Here is a 21,103-nt window from a genome sequence, read left to right on the forward strand (position 1 = left end):
AATCAGATAAATATTATTTAACTTCTTCTGGCTTTGAAACAAGTGTGATTAATCCTTTTAGAGTTAAATATATATATTTCCTCCACCATTCAGAGGAAATGAGTAGCTAATCTTTATTTTAGTTAATTTAGCACTTGTCATTTGGTAATAGGTTTTAAATAGATAATATAAACAATCCAGAATAAATTACAAGCATTTAAGATTAATTTGAATCAATAAGATAAATAGGCTGATCTGCTGCTTGACTGAGACAGAGTTAAAATTTAGGATATCTAACTCACATAAGATTGAGAATTTAATCTGCTTAATTTTTTTTTCACACTTAGTTCCATTCTATTACTCAATGTACAAATTGAGATGAATGAATTACCAGCATTTTAAACACTTTTTAAATGTTATACTAACCTATTTAGGACCATACTCAACCTGCTACTAGCACATCTATGCACTAAGACATTGTGGTTCAAAGATTAAAATGTTAACAGAAAAACAAGAGTTGGAAGAACCTTGGAGATCTTTTAGTGCAACCCCTTGCTCAAGCTGGAGACCCTATACCATTCTGGATAAATGGCTGTCCAATCTTCTTTAAAAAACCTTCAGTGATGGAGTATCCACAAATTTTGGAGTCAAGCCATTCCACTGATTAATTGTTTTCACAGTCAGAATTTTTTTTCTTAGTTCTAGATTGGTTCTTTCCTTTATTAGTTTCTATCCATTGCTTCTTGTCCTGCCTGTTAGGTGCTTTGGAGAAGATGTTGACCCCTCTTGCTTGGCAGCCCACTTGTGTTTACAATCACAACATGACGATTTCAATTCCCCCCACCTGATTTCTAGGCCAGTACCTTAATTACTATACTAAACTGGCTCTCATTTGTATATGTCTTTTTCAGCGGTGAAATCCAGCTGAATCTATCCGGTGTGCACGAACCGGTAGTACTGGTGGTGGGAGGCTCCGCCCACCTGCTGGGACGTCATTACGTCCCATTTTTTACCCCCTGCGCAAGCGCAGAAGAGGTACACGTGCGCATAGCATGTGCACACGCCTGCCTGCTCCCGTTCCTGAACTGGTAGCGAAGACAAGAAGATTTCACCGCTGGTCTGTATCTATATGTACATATATAATATGTGTAGAAGGACTGGAAAGGCCATATCTCTTGCCTAAGACACTTTCAATTTGAAAATTATTTGGGATTCTTTCACTTGCATCAATTGTAGAGTGGAAATTTCTGAACATGCTTAGTGTAGGCATCACAACTGCAAAAGCCTCAGAGTGGATTCCTATGGCAAATCCTCTCTGTTCTTATACAAGTAGTCCTTGATGTAAGACCACAACAAATTTCTGTTGCTAAGTGAGACAGTTGTTAAGTGAGTTTTACCCCCATTTTGTGACCTTTCTTGCCACAGCTGTTAAGTGAATCACTGCAGTTGTTAAGTTAGTTACATGGTGGTAAAATGAATCTGGCTTCCCCATTGACTTTGCTTGTCAAGGGGGTCACAAAAGGAGATCACATTAACCCAGAGACACTGCAATCATCATAAATATGAGCCAGTTGCCAATGTTTCAATTTTGATCACATGACCACAGGGATGCTGCAACATTCGTAAGTGTGAAAAAGTGATCATAATACAATTTTTTTTCCAGTGCTGTTGTAACTTTGAATGATCATTAAATAAATGGTGGTAAGTCGAGAACTACGTGTACTGGTTCTGTCATATTTCTCCATGCCTCGCTTTCAATTTATTCTAGATATGGTGGAAAAGTCTCATTAGTGCTTTACTTAGCTTCAAATGGAATCTTTAGTACATGAACTAGTATAAATATATGTCTTATGCAAAGCAAGTGAATGATCATCCCCCTTAGTCATATTGTAAAGCAATTCAGAAAAACAGCCCTTATGGCCTTCTATTAATAGCGATTTTCTCAATCTCTGACTCTTCTCTATTAATAGAAGAAGAAGCATACAAGCCAGTGGTGGAATGCCGCTGGTTTAACAACCGGTTCGGGGAGCACGCACTTTGCGCATGCACCAGTGGTGAATGTAAAATTTGTTACTACTGCTTCTGTGAGCATGGCTTGGTGGTGGTGGGATAATGTGACTAGGTGGGTGTGGCCAACTTTTTTTTTTTTTACTTTTAAAAGCATTTTAAGCATAAAAGTAAAAAAAATGCTTTTAAAAGCCTCTGACAATCCCAGCTGAGTTGCCTGATCATCAGAGGGTTTTTTTTTACTTTTAAAAGCATTTTTTTTGGCCGAAGAGGTTGTAGAAAAAATGCTTTTAAAAGTAAAAAAAAAACAGCCTCTGATGATCATGCAGCTCAGCTGGGCATGGGGGGCAGGGATTTTTGCTATCAGTTCTCTGAACCACCCGCCTCCATCATTATGGGATCAGGCGATCTGGTCTGAACCGGGAGCATTTCACCCCTGGCATGCACATGCCTAAGGCGCTTGCACGCAGCGCTGAAAATGGAGCATTTAGAAGCTCAGCTGCTTACGTTCCAAGTCAGCAACGGTGAGTAGAACAGTGAGGGGGGGGAATCAGCTGTGCCACGTGATTGAGATGAGCTACAAAGCAGGAAATAAAGGACAGGATAGAGTGGGGGCAGATGGGCGGGGCCAACTGATCGTTGGAGCTACCGGTTCATCCGAACTGATCCGAACTGGCTGAATACCACCTCTGATACAAGCAAAAATGTGAAAACTTTTCTTGGAATGTACAGTGTTGTCGCATCATAAATTGTACTGTAGTTGTAAGAATCATTCAAATCTGTTAAAGAAATCTTATCCATGTCAAGTAATCTTGAGAAGGTGCTCTCAGGAACAGAAAACCCATGAAAAAGTACTTTCCCAAACTCTTCGTCTCACCCTTGGATATCAGCTAAAGTATGCTTGCTTTAGAAATAAAATGGTAGTTGTAGTAGCTTGCCTACTGTTGTTATAAATAGGTTTAAGGAAATTTTAAAGAATTTTAAGTGGGCATATTGGATGGGAACAGCAGTTTTGGTTAATAAATAGTCTCTGTTCCTATTATCAAGTAAATCAACCCCGGCTGTTTCTGGATTTTGCTTACATCACTAACTAATGATTATTTCATCTCACGCCTGGGAAAAGTGACAAAAAAGTATGTGACAATTTATGTTTATTCTTTTTTTTTGTTTTTGGTAAATACATGAGCTTATAACATATGCTCCTATGTTGAAAGATAATGAATAATAATTTAATTAGCTAAGAACCTGTTTAGCAATGATTTAACATGATATACAGCAAGGTGTGTTTTCGATCATCTGATTGCATATTTACTGAAAACACACTGCAGCGTTTTATCTTTGCTACAAAGATCTTTGCTATCTTTGCACCTCTGAAAAATTCACTGTTGATTTATTATCAAGAAGACTGAAAAACTTTAGGTGCGCTTGAGCTGGGGTTAGACTAGAAGACCTCCAAGGTCCCTTCCAACTCTGTTATTCTAAGGAGAAATATAAACAATAAATCATAAAAGAATAGTTTGGAAATATTTGAGAAGTGTTTTAAAAGGTCAGGGTAAATCTCAAGTCATTATTATTTATGATAATACAATTATAACACGATTTACCTTTTACAAAAATACAGGCAGACACTGTAACAATACTGGATAAATCCCCAAAACAAACAAGCAAACAATACCATCACATAATTTTCTTTTAAGGTTAAATAACATGCAAAGTACAGAAAGGGAATTAGAAGCAGCAAAAGAAATTAAAGTTAAGGACACAAGGGAAATGAAAGGAAGTGTAGCTAAATCTAGTTTATACTAGTGCCATGAAGTATATTTTATTATCCTTGCAAACCATCTCTGTTTTTACATATCCATATTACTCCATAGATTCTCTTGTTCTTTAAAATTCTCACCTTTCCTTATGAGGGTCTTGTCAACCTCATTCATCCATAACAATTTCAGTTTTCAACTTCTTCATCACCCATTACAAATTCCATTACATATATTTTTTTTCAGTTTGAACTTCATTCTCTCTATCTGACCAAATTATCTCAACATAATTATTTTGGACTGATAACTCACTTTTCTATTCAATCTATATTCATTCAGCACCCATTCATTTTTTACTCTACCTGTTCTTATTGTATCTCACATTAATTAAGTGTCCCATTTTCACTGTATTAAACTTACTTTTATGTTTCTCCTGACATACCCACCTCTCAGCTGCGCGTAACAGTATAGGCAGAAGTTCACTCATAGATATGTAACTATTATAACTTCTTTTGGAAGCATTCACTCCTTGCAAAAGACCAGATACTACCCTCTATCTTTCTGCAAACATTTGTACATCTTAAGATTTGTCAATTACTTTTCCCATTTTTAATAAACTTCCCATTGAGGTATACAAATTCTTCTATGTGCTTTAGTTTATTCATCAGTTTCATATCTACTTTGCAATCATCCATTTCATCAGATGAACATAATATTGGTTTTTGAAACGTTATTTCCAAATCTATTCCTCTCATTGCATAACACAGTCTATCTAATAGTCACTGCAAATCATCTGAGTACTTAGCCAACAATCTGATAAAATCTGCATATAATGCATTCATATCTATAATTATAGATCTGAAATCTCACTACAAGCATGCCCTAAAATTGCTAAGGAATACATTAAACAACTAAAGGAACATGATGTAGCTTTGTTTTACTAACTGTTGAGAGTTTTTCTAAGCCTTCTATTTATTCTCATGCATGCTATCCTTCCTTCCTTCTTTTAATTTTCTAAGGTCACCAATGACACTGGGCAGCTTATAGAAGGTTAAAACAATACAGCCATTGTTTTAACAGCCATGGAAAAACAGCCATGTTAGCAGTGGTGGGATTCAAGTAATTTAACAACCGGTTCTCTGCCCTAATGATTTCTTCCAAAAACCAGTTTGCCAAACTGCTCAGAAAGTTAACAACCGGTTCTCCCGAAGTGGTGCGAACTGGCTGAATCCTACCACTGCATGTTAGGCTAGGGGGAATTTTTATTACTTTCAACAACCAATACTCAGTTCTATATTCCTGCAAAATCTTCCATCAAAATAATCTTTATTGTAGTGATAGATCACCACAGTATAATTAAAACTTAGTCCCTTTATCACCCAACAGATGTACAGTAAGCTTTCTGCTTCACATTCATATATTTCTCAATGATCTGCTGAAGAACAAAAGTATCTTCTAGACATTCTCTGCTTATTACAAAGCCACACTTAACTTTCCAAATTGTGCTCTTTGTCACCTTTCATACAACTCCCTACATACAGGTCTCATCACTTCTGTTCCCGCAGTCATGGTATTTCTGGTTTTCTTTCTTCAAATTTTTTTCTTTTTCTTCCATGTGCCATTTTGACATTGCCAAATAAAAATTTGTGAAACCTCTATCCTTTCACTCTCGTATTCTTCACTGTCCTTGCAGTTTTCCCCCAAACTATAACAAAACACTCCTATTTTTTGATTAATGGTGGCACAGTGGTTAGAATGCAGCATTGCAGGCTAATTCTGCCGACTGCCAGCAGTTCGATCCTGATCAGCTCCAGCTTGACTCAGCCTTCCATCCTTCCAAGATTGGTAAAATGGGGACCCAGATTGTTCATTTCAATGAAGGCCATGCAAAGCTTTTCTGAGAATCACTAAAGATCATGTAATTCAATGAAAATGATCAAATAATATGTGAACTGGCCTGTTCGCGTAGGGATTACATAGAATGTAGTGAATGTTAACTCACTGCCCACTGCCAGGAGTTTGATCCTTATTGGCCCAAGGGTGACTCAGCCTTCCATCCTTCCAAGATTGGTAAAATGGGGACCCAGATTGTTGGGGACAATATGCTGACTACTTAGAGAGGGCTGGAAAGCACTATGAAGTAGTATAAGTGCTATTCTAAGTCTAAGTACTATTGCTATTGCTATATGCATGTATATGCATGAATACATTTACATGTAAAGATTTATGTTTTACCAGACTTAAAGCATAGTTTATAAACCGCAATGCCTGAATTCATACTATACTTGGTCAGTCTTGGTGCCAAAATCAAACAAATTATTATTTGACTTAAGTTCATGTTTAAACTTTCCCTCAATCTACAAGGCTGCTAAGGGAAATAATGGCATCTTCTGCTCTAGAATAAAGACATCCCTTCCTGTATAAACAAAAGAAACAAATGATACTTCTGTGGACATCTTTTTCTGAATTTAAACTAGCAGTTTATATTTTCTGAAAAGGGAAAAGTTGTTTAACAATTCTGCCACTTGATCATTTGGCACATTTTAAAAGCAAAAGAGAACATCAGGGTATCTCACAAATATTTACTTGGGCTTGCTGTATTTCTTTAACTTCAAGAATTTGTTTGGAAATGAATTTTACCAAGGTCACCAGTAAAGTGAACAAATGAGCACAGGAGCATATATATATAGAATGATAACAACAGCCCCCCCCCCTCTCTCTATCTATCTATCTAGAGAGAGGGGGGAGAGAGGGGGCTGTTGTTATCATTCTCCACCTTACAGTCAAATGCAAACCCATGAAATGAAGGATAAAATTAAATTCTGAAGTTGTAGAGACTTGCAGGTGCTTGGCCAATTATATATTTGGTTTTAGGAACTTCTTTAATTAGTTCACTCCAAACTAGTCTGGGATTCCATGTGCTTCTTCTACAGTATTGTAAAAAAAAAAACATAAGAGAGGCAGCTGCACATCACATAATAAATATAACATATGTCTTTGTTTCTTTGGCTGGCCCATAACACTTCAAATTCAAAAGCAGGGCTATGAGATCTTGCCTGTAAAGAATCAGGTTGCCACTAAGGAATAGCAATGTGACACAGAAAGCTCTTTGCTGCCGTCTACTACTTATCCAGATTTTTATAAATCATATCTGGTAGCCCACTCAGGAGGGTGTTTAAATATCTCTACATATAAAGTAAAAAGGGATATAACTATATAAAAGTAATAAATCAAACACATTTTGACGCCATCCCTTTTCTGTAAGACGCAGGAAATTAACAAGTTCACTGGAGAATGGATCATGGATCAATTACAAAGATAAAGGACTGATTATCCACAAATGCATCTTCACCCATCAATGCCTGCTTGAATATGCACATGAAAGACTATCACTCAGATTAAAACTTTCATACCACCTAGTATCCTATACAAGTCTGAAGACATTTACTGGAACTGTTCAAAAATAACCAGAAATAAATAACGGTCAATTGGAGGGTGCATGAAACAACCATATTAGATGGCATTTCAGTAGTAGTATTTATAACTTATCCTGTTTCCAGAGATCATAGTTATGGTGACTGTTACTTCAGTTCATAAAGGCCTTAGGGCAGGAGAGGGAAACTATGATTGTTTTATGATCTGTGAACTTCAACTCCCAGAATTCCTGAGCTAGCATGGCTCAGGAATTCTGGGAATTGAAGTTCACAGATGGTAAAAGGGCCATAGTTCCCCACCCCTGCCTTAGGACATCATCTGACAAGCTGTCAGTTCACTGAGTGGACTACATTTATTATATTTACTACCTAATAGATACAAACCTAAGCAGTACTAAGCTAGCAGCCGTACTTACCTGTGTATTAGTTGTACTGTTAGAAACCCATTCCTAAGACCATCACTTTATAGTTGTGCCTCTCACAAGCTGCCTTTGCTAATATTAGTTAACTGCATTTCAATGAAGGCCATGAAAAGCTTTTCTGAGAATCACTGAAGGTCATGTAATTCAATGAAAATAATCAAATAATATGTGAACTGGCCTAGGAGCTGTGGTGGCGTAGTGGTTACATAGAATGTAGTGAATGTTAACTCACTGCCCACTGCCAGGAGTTTGATCCTTATTGGCCCAAAGGTGACTCAGCCTTCCATCCTTCCAAGGTTGGTAAAATGAGGACCCAGATTGTTGGGGGCAATATGTTGACTCTGTAAACTGCTTAGAGTGTGCTATAAAGCACTATAAAGTGGTATATAACTCTAAGTGCTATTGGTATTGCTAAAGACAGGAAATGATTCTAGTCATGATATCAGAACAGAGAAAGAGGATGGATGGATGGATGAACAGCAGCAATTCATGGAAGTGAATAAAGTACAGGGAGAATGATGAAAGAGGTCGAGTCCAGTTTGGATGGTGTTTCAATTATCAAAGGCAGCTTTGGTCAAAAATGGCAATTTCATTAGTGGATCATGCTTTAGATTCATGGGAATACTTCCATCATTATTTCATAACTTATACTACTGGCAAAGAAAAAAAGTATATATCTATTTTTAAAGAAGGTATTGCTGAATTTTTTTTTTGGCCTACGCAGGTCTGGCTAACACTGAGCTCCTTTGTCCTTGAAAACAGTTAATGGCTTTTATAACATAAAATCCTAGAGCGAGAAGCAATCTTCACTTGTCTAGGCAAATGAATTTCTCACCAGACTCCATATCACCACTACTGCTGAAAACCTGACAGTCTTAGCAAAATAACCCATTGGTTGTTAATTAATTATGCTCCTAATGAGTCTCTATGAATACAACTGGGAAGGTATGATCTTACAGCTAGTGCTTCAAGACCTATAGGTAGAAAGCCATTTCTAATTTGGGGGCATTGATACTATTAAAACACACACACACACACACACACACACACACACACACACAATCTGCAATTGGGCAAGAGATTTCTTAGACTAACGAATGTTAACTGTCGCCACTACTGCTACCAAAAAATCAAAAGGATGGACATTGTTGAGATCTCCAGAGCTTTTTGTGGGTCAAGTGATGCAACCGGTAAGAGAAACAGAGAAAGATTTAGAAAAATCCCCCAAAACGAGTCAGTTATTTCAGGCCTTGAGGTTTGCAAATTAGAATCAGTTACAATAAGGAAATTTGCAGATGGAATGTGACTACAGATAGGGCTCTACTTACAACAGGGGTGGGTTTTACTTGCCTTTACTAATGGTTTGCAATGGGATCTCGCACACACGCAAGTGAAACGAGCGTACACGCCTTGCTTCCGTGCATACGCCTTGCTTCTGCACATGTGCATATTGCCGATGATGACATCCAGGGTGGTGGGCCTCCCACCGGTTTTACTACTGGTTATTACGAACTGGTCCGAACCGGGAGCAACCCACAACTGACTTACAACCATTCATTTAGTGACCATCTGAAGTTACAACCACACTGAAAAAAGTGACTTTTGACTATTTTTTCACACTTTATGACCGTTGCAGCATTCCCACGCTCACGTGATCAAATTTTGGATGCTTGGCAATTGCCTCATATTTAAGATGGTTGCAGTGTCTCTGGTCAATGTGATCTTCTTTTATGACCTTCTGACAAGCAAAGTCAATGGGGAAGTCAGATTCACTTAATAACAATATTATTAACTTATCATCTGCAGTGATTCACTTAACAACCATGGCAAGAAAGGTCGTAAAAAGGGGAAAAGTCACTTGCCAACTGTCTCACTTAGTAACTGAAATTTTGGACTCAATTGTGGTTGTCAGTTGAGGACTATCTGTAGTTGTTGCAAGGCAGGGATCAGCTTATATCTAATATGTAAAGAGGAGCCATGGTGGCCCTGTGGTTACAATGCAGCATTGCAGGCTGACTCTGGTCACTGCCAGGAGTTCGAGTCTCACTGGCTCAAAGTTGATTCAGTCTTCCATTCTTCTGTGGATGATAAAATGAGGACCCAGATTTTGGGGGGAAATATGCCGGCTCTGTAAACCACTCAGAGAGGGCTGTAAAACACTATGAAGCGGTACATGAGTCGAAGTGCTATTGTTAAGTGCTATATTTAGAGCAGTAAATGCTGAGTGACTCTGCCTGCTCTTGTGAAAACAGGAGTCTTAGAGGCAGGTCCTGCCCTGAGTGAAGCCCCCGGGCTCTTGGCCAAGCCCAAAGCAGACAAATCCCTGTAAGCAATAACGCTTGCATGTTTCCCATGATTCATCCCCCACCCACCACCCACCCCCGAAACACAAGCCTGCCTTTTAATAAAGCCCCAATAACAATCCGCGCTTCAAAGGACAAGGGCTAATCACTTCCTGCTTAGCATTCTAGCCACATTAGCGGAGAGAGGATAAATCATGGAAAGCAGCAAGATACGGTGCAACTAATTTTCATGTTTAAAAAAAAAGAAGAAGAAGAAGGGTGATTACCTTTAAAAAGGAGGGAGAGGGGAAAAAAAATCACACGGCTTCCCCCTCCCTCCCCAAAACCATTAAGGCTCCAAACATTCTTGTCTATCAATGTTTGAATTATTAATATTTTTTTTTTTTAAAAAAAGGAAAAACTAGAAAGGAAGCTGCTTCTCCTTCTCCAAAGGAGGGTGGGGGGAGCGAGAGGGGAGAGGAAAGCTCATCTGGTAAGCCACCACAGAGTGAAGTGCCTCATACTGATTCCTGATTTACATAGTCCCAGTTGGAAGCTAATGAAGACTGCTGAGGCACCTTTCAACGTACAGCTAAACCTTCATGTATTTAAAAGCCGGGAAGGCGCGCTTGTTGCTGGCAAATTATTCATCTCAGATCTGAAGTTTCTGACACTGCCTGCGTCAGATAAACTGTCACCCAAATTGCAAACTAATTAGTGATTCAAACATTTTCGAGCTGATTGATGACAGAATAATTTACGCTTGTTTCTCAGTTTCCAGCTGGCAGAGGCTGCTGACTGGAGCCCTAATTAGCGTGAGTACATCAGTCATTTTCTTGCAAGGCAGCACATACAATTAAAAGGCCGTTTAAATGGAATATCACATTAAAAAGGCTGGTAGATGCAAATGTGAGGAAACAGCACTTTAGGAAGAAATGACAACAGAACCCCATAAACCAAAACAGAATAGAACAGCGCTTTTTTTAAAGAAAAAAGAAAAAAAAAACAGAAGGAACTTTTATTTTGCATGGATTATTTAACTAAACAAAACAAGCCAGGAGGCAAATCGTATGTGCTAAATATTTCTTAACAGGAGAAGCTGTTTCTCATATGAAGATTCTGGGCAAATAACTGCTTTTTTTTTTTTCTTTTTTTTAAAGATGTTGTCCCAGTGGCTTCTAGAATAAAGGGCAAGTTTGCAAGAGGATGCCCTTCTGCAAACACTTTCCAATTTGTTTGAGTTAGCTTCTTTGTCTTCTCTTTCTATATTTAAATTCCCATCCCATCAGACTATTTACTTGATGCTTTTAGATTAATAAATCCAATATGTACTTAGCTTATTGAAACTGAACTAGCATTGGAATCCCAAGTATTGTGCCCAGGGACTCTGGTGTGCCCGCAGTGGCTCTCCTTGGCATCCACCCTACTTCCTCACCCACCTACTTTGTAACACATACACACACACACACACCAGGTATACTGTAAAGCAGGGCTGTCAAACTCGTGGCCGTGGGCCAGATGCATCGCACGCTGGCCACGCCCACATCCGGTTTAGCAAAGGGGGGGAAAGTCCTTATACATCATGTGACGACACGAGTTTGACACCCCTGCTGTAAAGCCTGGGTATTCAAACTTTTTGGCTTTCCTGGGTTGCATTAGTGAAGAGTAATTCTCTTGGGCCACATATAAAATATATATTATAGTTAATATATATTCCTTCCTTCCTTCCTTTCTTCCTTCTTTCCTTCCTTCCTTCCTTCCTTCTTTCGCTCGCTTACTTACTTACTAGTTATTTATTTTATGATCTTGTGGGGTCACATTACTGGCTGTTACTATTACTAGGAATAAATGAAGCCCGCTGAACATACCTGCTGTAAAGCAATCTGTTGGTTTCCAGCATCACATTTGTTTTGAAGAATATCCCAATGATTGGTGGTTGCAACCAAGCACTTCATTTGGAAATATGTTCATTTGCCTGGAAAGACAGCAAAAAATTCAAGCTAGAATAATAGGGAATGACTTGTAGGAGAAGATAACCCCTACTGGAGCTCTTTGTAAATAGGCAGGCCCCTACCTCCAGGAACTATTTTGAAAGACTCAGACTAGATACTCTGGGCAAGGGGCCTTGTTTTCCTGAGTACTTAACAAACTACTGTTGCTTCTCCCAGCTTGATGTTCTCCAAGGCATTGGCCTACAATTCCCATCAGTCTTAACTAGAGTGGGCGCTGGCTGGCTGGCTGGCTGGCTGGCAGGCAGATTTTTTAATTTATTTGCCACCCATCTCGCCACAAGGCGACTAGTATCTCAGTGTATTGGAAAAGCATCAGGATGGAGAAAGGTCTGCAGCTTGGGTTAGCTAAACCTTTATTTAAATTCATTGTCCAAAAGAATATATAACAAATAATGTATAAAAGAATCCTGGGAGACTGGGAAAGAAAAGAGAGATTTACAAAACACAACAGATGAGAAGCAATATCTTTCTAGGGAGGTATCTTCTAGGGAGGTTGTAAGAAAGAAGATCATAGATCGTCCTTTAATGTACAGTAATCACTAAAATATGAAAATTGGGGTCTCCTTTTCTACTTTCCAACTTTCTGTAATCTAACTACTTTTTCCTGAGTTTAAACCAAAATCTTGGTTTCCTACCTGTGTGACTGATATTAAAAGATATGCTGTAACTGGCAGATCGCTAAGTTGTACTGTACCAGTGGATGTTAATGGTCACAAAATATATGAAGGGAATGCCTCGTCTCCCAGTTCTTTCTTCCTCCACTGGAAAATACTGAGTATCTTTCACTGTGTGCTCCAGTTTTAACTCTGAGTGGGGTTGCAATAGCCTGAAGGAGTAGATCCTCAACTTGGAAGTTTCCCTGGAGTTACAACTGCTGCTGGATTTGGAAGATGGTGTACCAGTTATAGCCATATTTGGAGCAGTGATGGGATGCCCCAGTTCGCACTGGTTCTATAGAACCGGTAGTAAAACCAGCGGGAGGCTCCACCCACTGACCCGGACATCATCAAAATGCTTCTGCGCATGCCCCATTACAAACCGGTAGTAAAGGTAAGTAGAACCCACCCTGATTTGGAGTGGAAAATGCTGGTGATCTGAATTCATGTCCTTATCATCATCATCAGAAGATATTATTGTATGAGCTCTTCACAGGGCTGTCTTTGAAGACCATTCAGAACTCAGAAACTAAAATTGATATAGGATGCAATAGTCTGCATGATGATGGATATAGCCACAATAGCAACCTGTTTCCAGTGTTGTTGATACTGTACTGACTCCCAATAGGCTTCCAGGTGGAATTCAAAGTACAGATAGTCCTTGACTTACGACCCTTTGTTTAGTGACCATTTGCAGTTATGATGGCACTTATGACTGTTTTTCATCCTTACGACCATTACAGCATCCCCGTTGTTATGTGATCAAAATTTAGACATTTGGCAACTGGCAGGTATTTATGACGGTTGCAGTGTCCCAGAATCATGCAATCACTTTTGTGACCTTCTGACAAGCAAAGTCAATGGCGAAGCCAGATTCACCTAACAATGGTGTCATTAACTTAACAGCTGCAGTGATTCACTTAACAACTGTGCCAAGAAAAGTCCTAAAATGGGGCAAAAATCACTTAACATTGTCTCACTTAGCAACATAAATTTTGGGCACAATTATGGTCGCAAGTAAAACCTGTACTGGTGTTAACTTTACAAGCTTTACTTTAAAGCTTTTCCTTTGATTCTTCCTAAGAATCATTAGATTTTTAGAATACTCCACAATTGTGGATGAGAGGAATGGAAGGTCAAAGAGTGTTTTTATAGTAGCCACCAACCTGTGGAACAGCCTTCCATTCCCCCTAAAGTTCATTTTTAGAAAGGCTATGAATGAAAAAAATGCATCCCTAAAACATTACAAACCCAATTACTTTTTATGAATAATTGGGCTGGTGCCATGGTTCTAACAGCTGCATATTTATCATTGTTTTATTGCTTTTGTTCATTTTATGTGACAATATTTGTAAAGTGCTAAGCACTGATTGATGCTGATAGTGTATCAATTTAATAAACAGATATCTGGAAATGCAGTTAATTTTTTTGGCAACGCTGGAAAGGAAAAGCATTGGAGTGGACAATTTATTGTAAGGCAGGGAATTTGGGGAGGAAGGGAAGGGGGATCATACAAAATATTTTTTTGGTATTTGCAATTCTGGCTCATTAATTCCCATAATCATAAAAGGCTTTCCCCTTTCCTATAGTCTGACTTTCTCTACATACCCCTCTCTCTTCTTAATCTATTGATCCAACAGACAAAAAAGGAGGCAAAATGATAATGATATTGCATGATATGAGTAAAAAGTGCTGGAGAAGGCGCTTAAGTGAACGTTTTGCATCCAGTAAAAAGTTAGAGACCAGTTCACCATTAAAATTCATGAGGGAGCAGTTATTCTGTTCATCTAAAGCAGGGGTGTCCAACTCGCAGCCTGCGGACTGGATGCGTCATGCACTGGCCATGCCCATGGGCGGTTTAATGAAGGGAGAAAAGTCATGATACGTCATGTGACAATGCTGTGACGACGCAAGTTTGACACCCCTGATCTAAAGCAGGGATTTCCAGACTTGGCAACTTTAAGACTTGTGGACTTTAACTCCCAGAATTCCGCAGGAGAGTTCTGTGAATTGAAGTCCACAAGACTCAAAGTTGCCAGCTTTGGAGGCCCCAGAATATTAATGTTTGCAGAAGTATAAATGCAACAGCTATGCAACCAAATGACAGACACATACGTCCCCTGTGGTGCAGTGACGCAGAAGTCAAATCACAACTTCAGAGTGAATGGAGGGTTGAATTGAGAAAGCACCCTTCATGAGCTAAAAGAAGAAATTGTGATCAACAGAGAAATGACTTCCACAAAAATAAGGCTTCTCCAGTTCTGTGTTGTGCATCTGTTACTGAATCAAATCACTCATGGCTACCATGTGACTTGAGCTGGCATTTCCATTGTTATCTTTTGGGGATAAGCAGGTTGCAAAACATTTCTTATGGGGGTGGAGCATCTTTATTTAACAAGCCCCATGTTTTATTACTGAAGCGTTTATGTCTCTTTAGCACACAGGTATGTGCCTCTAGTGGCTAATTAAGTTGTGCCACTTCAGTAAAAAAAGAATGATGATAGCTCTAATCTCATATTTGTATTTACACTTGAAGTCTACAAAAAAAAAAAAAAATGCAATCTTTTCCCATTGCCTTTTCTTCAGGTCCTTCCTGGCAATACGCAATAAAGCAAAAGACAAAAGAAACACTTTCCAGGCTGAATAGCCTAGGTGTTAAAAACTACAACACCAGGCCCTTGTAGTAATGTACATGGAATATTTGATTATATGAGTTCCTCTTACTCCTCCGTGACCTCTATATGGAGGAGGTTTTCATGAATATAAACTGCCTGGAGGTTCAAACCTTGTTTGCTAAGGTGTTTTTGAGATTATCTATAGAACATGACAGATGAGCTCTTGACTCTTACAACACTCTACTTTGGAACAAAGAGGAACCACAATGCTAAACACAAAGAGAATGCACAGAGGAAGATGTGCTAAAGCACTTCAATTTGCTTGGAAGAGTGGTGAAGGCTGAAAGCTCATGCTATTCACACTCTCGCAAAATGACATATGAGCCTGTGAGACGCAAAGTAGGTTAGGTGGGAACTGTCTTTGCAAAGAATTTGTTTAATAATTTATACCAGCAAATATACACAGACACATACAACACCAGCATTCATTTCCAGACTCTAATCTTTGGGTTGCAAAAACCGAAGTGACAGGTTTATATAACTTCCTATTAGGAGGAGCTGTGCTACTTGCAAAGAAGTTTGCCAACCTAGGAAGATAAGTAAAAGACCCACCCCCACCCCATCCCTTATTGCAAGCATGTGATGATTGTAAATCCAAGCAACTGTTTGACTATTGCTGTCTATGTGCTTCTTGTAAGAGAAAACTTTTGGCTATTTCCCACAATTCTGTTCCAATTCTGATGACTGAAACAAGTTTGAGGGCTTGCATGTGTGAATGGGCTGTCACAGAAAAACACTTGAGTTCTTTCTCACTTCCTTTAAAATTCAGTATGAGGTGATTAGTTTACACACTCCGCTTCCAGCCAGAAAGTGTAAACTAGTTAAGAGGGAGAAACAGAACTCAGTTGCAAAATTCAGGCTTTATTTTATTTATTTATTGAACATAATGTGACAGGTAACTCCAAGTGACTTTCAACCAGTGGTGGAATCCAAATTTTTTTGCTACCGGTTCTGTGGGCGTGGCTTGGTGGGTGTGGTGTGGCTTGGTGGGTGTGGCAGAGGAAGGATACTGCAAAATCGCCATTCCCACCCCACTCCAGGGGAAGGATACTGCAAAATCCCCATTCCCTCTCCACTCCTGGGGGAAGGATATTGCAAAATCTCCATTCCCTCCCCACTCTGGGGCCAGCCAAAGGTGGTATTTGCCGGTTCTCCAAACTGCTCAAAATTTCCACTACTGGTTCTCCAGAACCTGTCAGAACCTGCTGGATTTCACCCCTGCTTTTAACATTAAGAAAGGGCCAATGTTTAGTCCTGAGAACTTACAGAAAATGTTGGAAATACTCTAGTTAAAAACATAGGAGGTGCTAAGAATGATTACAGAACAGGAGTGTGCAGCCTTTTCTAGACTTTGGAGTGAAAGCCATGCTCCAGAAAATAGGGATTGTAAGCAGGCATAAACTACATCTGAGTTCATGTCATTTCCGTTTAAGGAAAATGAATTCTAGTTCAGCTATTGTGCATCTTAGTATCAGTTGTGTATGAATTGTACCATCGTATAGTCATGTATTAACTATAACAATTTGATAACCATTTTTCAGCCTTCCCTGGGCTGCACTAAAGCCTTCTGAGGTCCATGTACAAAAATATGCAGCCTCTCATTATACACCTGAGCATAAGGCAGTATTAAGCTTGTGGACCAATTTTCTGATTTAGAGAAAGAAATTCTGATGCTCTGAAAAGCTAATAAAATCAAGTGTTGTGGATACATTTCCTTTGTCATCCCTAGAATCTCAGTAGCGAATCGATTAACATGGCAGCATTAGGGCAAACTGGAACTGAAATGATGATGATGATGATGATGTCTGGATAATGGATGTGGCAGTACCTGGACACAGCAGAATAGCAATAGCAATAGCACTTAGACTTATATACCGCTTCACATTGCTTTCCAGCCCTCTCTAAGCAGTTTACAGAGTCAGCATATTTCCCCCAACAACCTGGGCCCTCATTTTACTGACCTCAGAAGGATGGAAGGCTGAGTCAACCTTCAGCCACTCAGAATTGAACTCCTGGAGTGGGCAGTGAGCTAGGCTGCAATACTACATTCTAACCACTGTGCAACCGCAGCTCAGAAGAGAACAGAAAGAACCAGAGAAGATCACAAAATACAATGACCTGCAAATAGAAATAGAATGATTATGGCAAAAGAAAGCAAAGGTGGTACCAAAAGTAATAGGCACCTTGGGTGCAGTCCCAAAACAACTGACGCATCACTTGAACACCATCGCATTTGACAAATTCACCATTAGTCAATTGCAAAAGGCAGCTTTACTTAAAACATCTTACATCCTGTGACGCAGAGGTGGTATTCAGCTGGTTTGGACTGGTGCGGGCAATGATCAGTTGGCCCCGCCCACCCACCCCCGCTCTATCCTGTCCTTTATTTCCTGCTTTGTAGCTCATCTTAATTGTGCGGCACAGCTGATTTCCGCCCCCCCCGCTGTTCTACTTACCGTTGCTGACTTGGAAGGTAAGCAGCTGCGCTTCTAAATGCTCCATTTTCAGCACTGCGCACAAGCGCCTTAGGCATGTGAAGCGCATGTGCGCGGCCGAAGTGCACACTCACCAAACCAGTTGTTAAACCGGCAGCATTTCCACCACTGCTGCAACAGTACCTGTAATACCATCAAATGCCAAATTTAGTCTGAACAACTGACTGACTATACAATAAACTATAGTAATAATAATAACCAAACAACAATATCTGCCTATCCCAAGTCGTTGGGAAGGACTTGATAAGAGGATAAAACTCCTGAATCCAGTTTAAACATCAGGCTGACTATGAGACAAACCATAACAATAACAAGAAAAACATGATCATTACATCTAAATATTGATATGTAATTTTAATTTAAATTTGAAATATTTACATTTTAAAAGTTACATTTAAAATATTTTAACGTACAATATTTTTATATATAACCAAAACATTTATGTGGTAGATGAGGCCATGATGATGCTTCTAAACTTCCGAAATGTGGGTTTTTGATTGGCGGGTGAAACTTTCAGAATTTTTAGAACGATTTTGTATTTATTCTCAAATAACAAACTTCCAAAGCACATTCTTAAACACAAGCCATAAAGATTGCACCTGATAATTGTATAATATGCTATAGGAAACTTGGATTTTAAATCTGTGTTTCCTTAGTCAACATTGGCCAGGGAATTTGCAGCCTGATTTGCTGGCAAAATCTACTCCTACTGATATTTGATTACTTCAACAATTTTTGGTGAGAGGTGGAACAGCAGCCCTGGCCTACTTCATCTGCCTATGCTGGTAGATCCAGATATTCTGAATTTCTTTCAGATCCTTCTAATAATTCAGTGAGAACACTACAGTCAATCATAGTATATGAACCAGGTTTTTTAAAAAAGCCTTGGAAATACCAACAAATTAGTTTTTAGCATTAAAGCTTCTGAACTAAGTTCAGCGATATTCTTCCCAAATTTAGTGGGTAGGCAAAGCAAAGGTTCAACGAAAACAACTTTTACAACATAATGATGTGATGTGATCACTTTTATCCTGTTTTAATCATACCTCCATAAAATTCTACTACCACTTTTACACATACTTGCCTTCCTGCCAGAGGTCAGAACTGCTGCATTCCCTGGGGAAACATGTTTTTTTTTTTTAAAGCCTACTGCACTTCACAAACACAAGCTGAATTGACTCTCCTCAGTTAATTTAGCCTGCCTTGATTGCAAAAGAATCTGCATTTAATTAGGTCAATTGTATCTACCCTCCTGCTACCAGCCCCTGTGTTTCAGTTGAAGTTTATTAATTCTACCACTTGGGAACAAAGTTGGCTAAAGTGACAGTAGGCTGTTCTTGTAAACATTCTATGTTGGTGTCAGGAAATTCACAGTAGGAATATTATTATTTGTCTGTAGCATTAAGATGTCACATGCAGCAGATGTATTTTCCTTATCTATGTTGCACAATATAAGACAGCTGGATCATGAGCTGGGATGAGTCAACCACTTTCTTTAGTGGGCCTGCAAAACCCCAAGCTACCACTAGATGGAGACTAAGAAAGAAAGATTTCTTATTTTTCTGCAGCCCTCTAGTGGCACTTATTTGCAGCCCACACAGAGTAGCCCAACCTCCAGCCAAAGATTCTGAGGGACAGCAGTGACAGCCTTCGGATTGGTGGCAGCACTAGGAAAGCTGACAGTACTGGGTTTCACTCTTGAGGCCCACAACTAAGAGGCCCAAACGCTGTTGCCGTGGGTCTATGCCTTTCACTGTTCCCATCCCCAGCTTAATTTCCTTTCAGGCATCAGATTTACAGTATAGGTGGGAAGAATTCAGAAGAAATGTATTTACTTATCTATTTATTTGATTGACTGATTTCTATAGTTATCCATCACAGCGAGTAATTCTGGGCAGCTTACATCACAAAAACATAAAACAAAAATACAAATAAATGTATATGTTTGCTCAATAAAACTATTGCCATAGATGTTAACATAGCAAGAAACAGAGTCCTTAATTACTTGGGGCTCAAGGCCGGGGCACATAACTGTAGGGGACCACCAGGCTGAGCCTGAGGGTGGGGTCAAATGCATCATCAGTTTGGGGTCTCTATGCCCCTATATGAAACCTAAGTTCAGCCCCACTTGAAGTCTGTTGACTCTTAACTGGTGCCAATTTGCCTTGAAGTTAGTAGTTCAGATTCTCACATATAGGTAGCATGAATTAAACTTGCAGTTCTTTGGAACTCTATCCTGGCTCCTGACTTCTTGCACCTGATATTAACCAGGTCTTCAAGGCCTTATAAGAGGCCAACAGGTTCAGGACAATATTCCAGAGGGCAGGGGCTATGACAGAGAAGGCACTTCTCCTAGTCCCTACCAGCCAACATTCTTTGGCTGATGGGATCTGTAACATGTCCAACCTGCTGGACCAAATTGGACAGGTAAAAATGACTGGGAAAGAATGTTGGTGGGGAGACACTTTTAGAGGTTATTATTATTTTTATCCAGGATTTTAATTTGACTGGGTATGGTTTGCTTTTATCTAATGGACTCCTGCTAATCCTTCTCTAGATTTCCATTATCTTAACAGTTTAGATTTGGCCACAAAACAGCTCTGACTATTCCTTTTTCTTCCTTTTACTTACTATTTACAATTTATTTATTAGATTTCTACCCCATCTTTCATACACAAGCTGAAGATGGTGTTCCTAGCTCTGCTTACTCCCATTTTTTCTGCACAACAACCGCTGTGAGGTAAAATAGACTCAGAATCAATGACCCAAAGTCACCCACTGAGCTTGAACCAGGATTTCTTCGTTTCTGTAAAGGAATCAAACACATTTATTGCTCATAAAGGTTTCATCAAAAATAATCAAGGTAAAGAATTGTCTAACCCACAAGAAGTCAAGAATAGATGGCAAGGATAAATAGAGGAGCTGTAGCCAGCAGCAAAGAGGCCTAGCTTCCCCTGGATGATTAAAAAAAATAAAAATAAAACAGGAAGAGAACCAGCCATTTTTCAGGAAGACATTTTGTGGGCAATAAGCAAATTGCTAACAAGCCCCCAGATGTTGATACCAGCCACATGAAACTGCTAAGGCCTATACCACTCACATCCATCACAGTGGTGTGCCTCAAAATTTGGGCATTGAACACATGGCCACAAAATTAGGAAGGATCAGTGTTCATTCCATGGCCAAAATGGTAGCAGTGCTGCTAGCAAGATTGTTCTTAAGATCACATAGTGTCTGGCGCCTACCATTGAAAGTGAATTACCAGATGTTCAAGCTGGCTTCAGAATAGGTTATGACCAGATTGCAAGTCTATACTGGATGGAAAAGTTTCATGAATATCAAAATAATATTTGCCTCTTCTTTATTGACTACAAGAAAAACTTT

Source organism: Pantherophis guttatus, chromosome 2 (assembly GCF_059756535.1).
Source record: "Pantherophis guttatus breed Tessera chromosome 2, ASM5975653v1, whole genome shotgun sequence".
NCBI lineage: Eukaryota > Metazoa > Chordata > Lepidosauria > Squamata > Colubridae > Pantherophis > Pantherophis guttatus.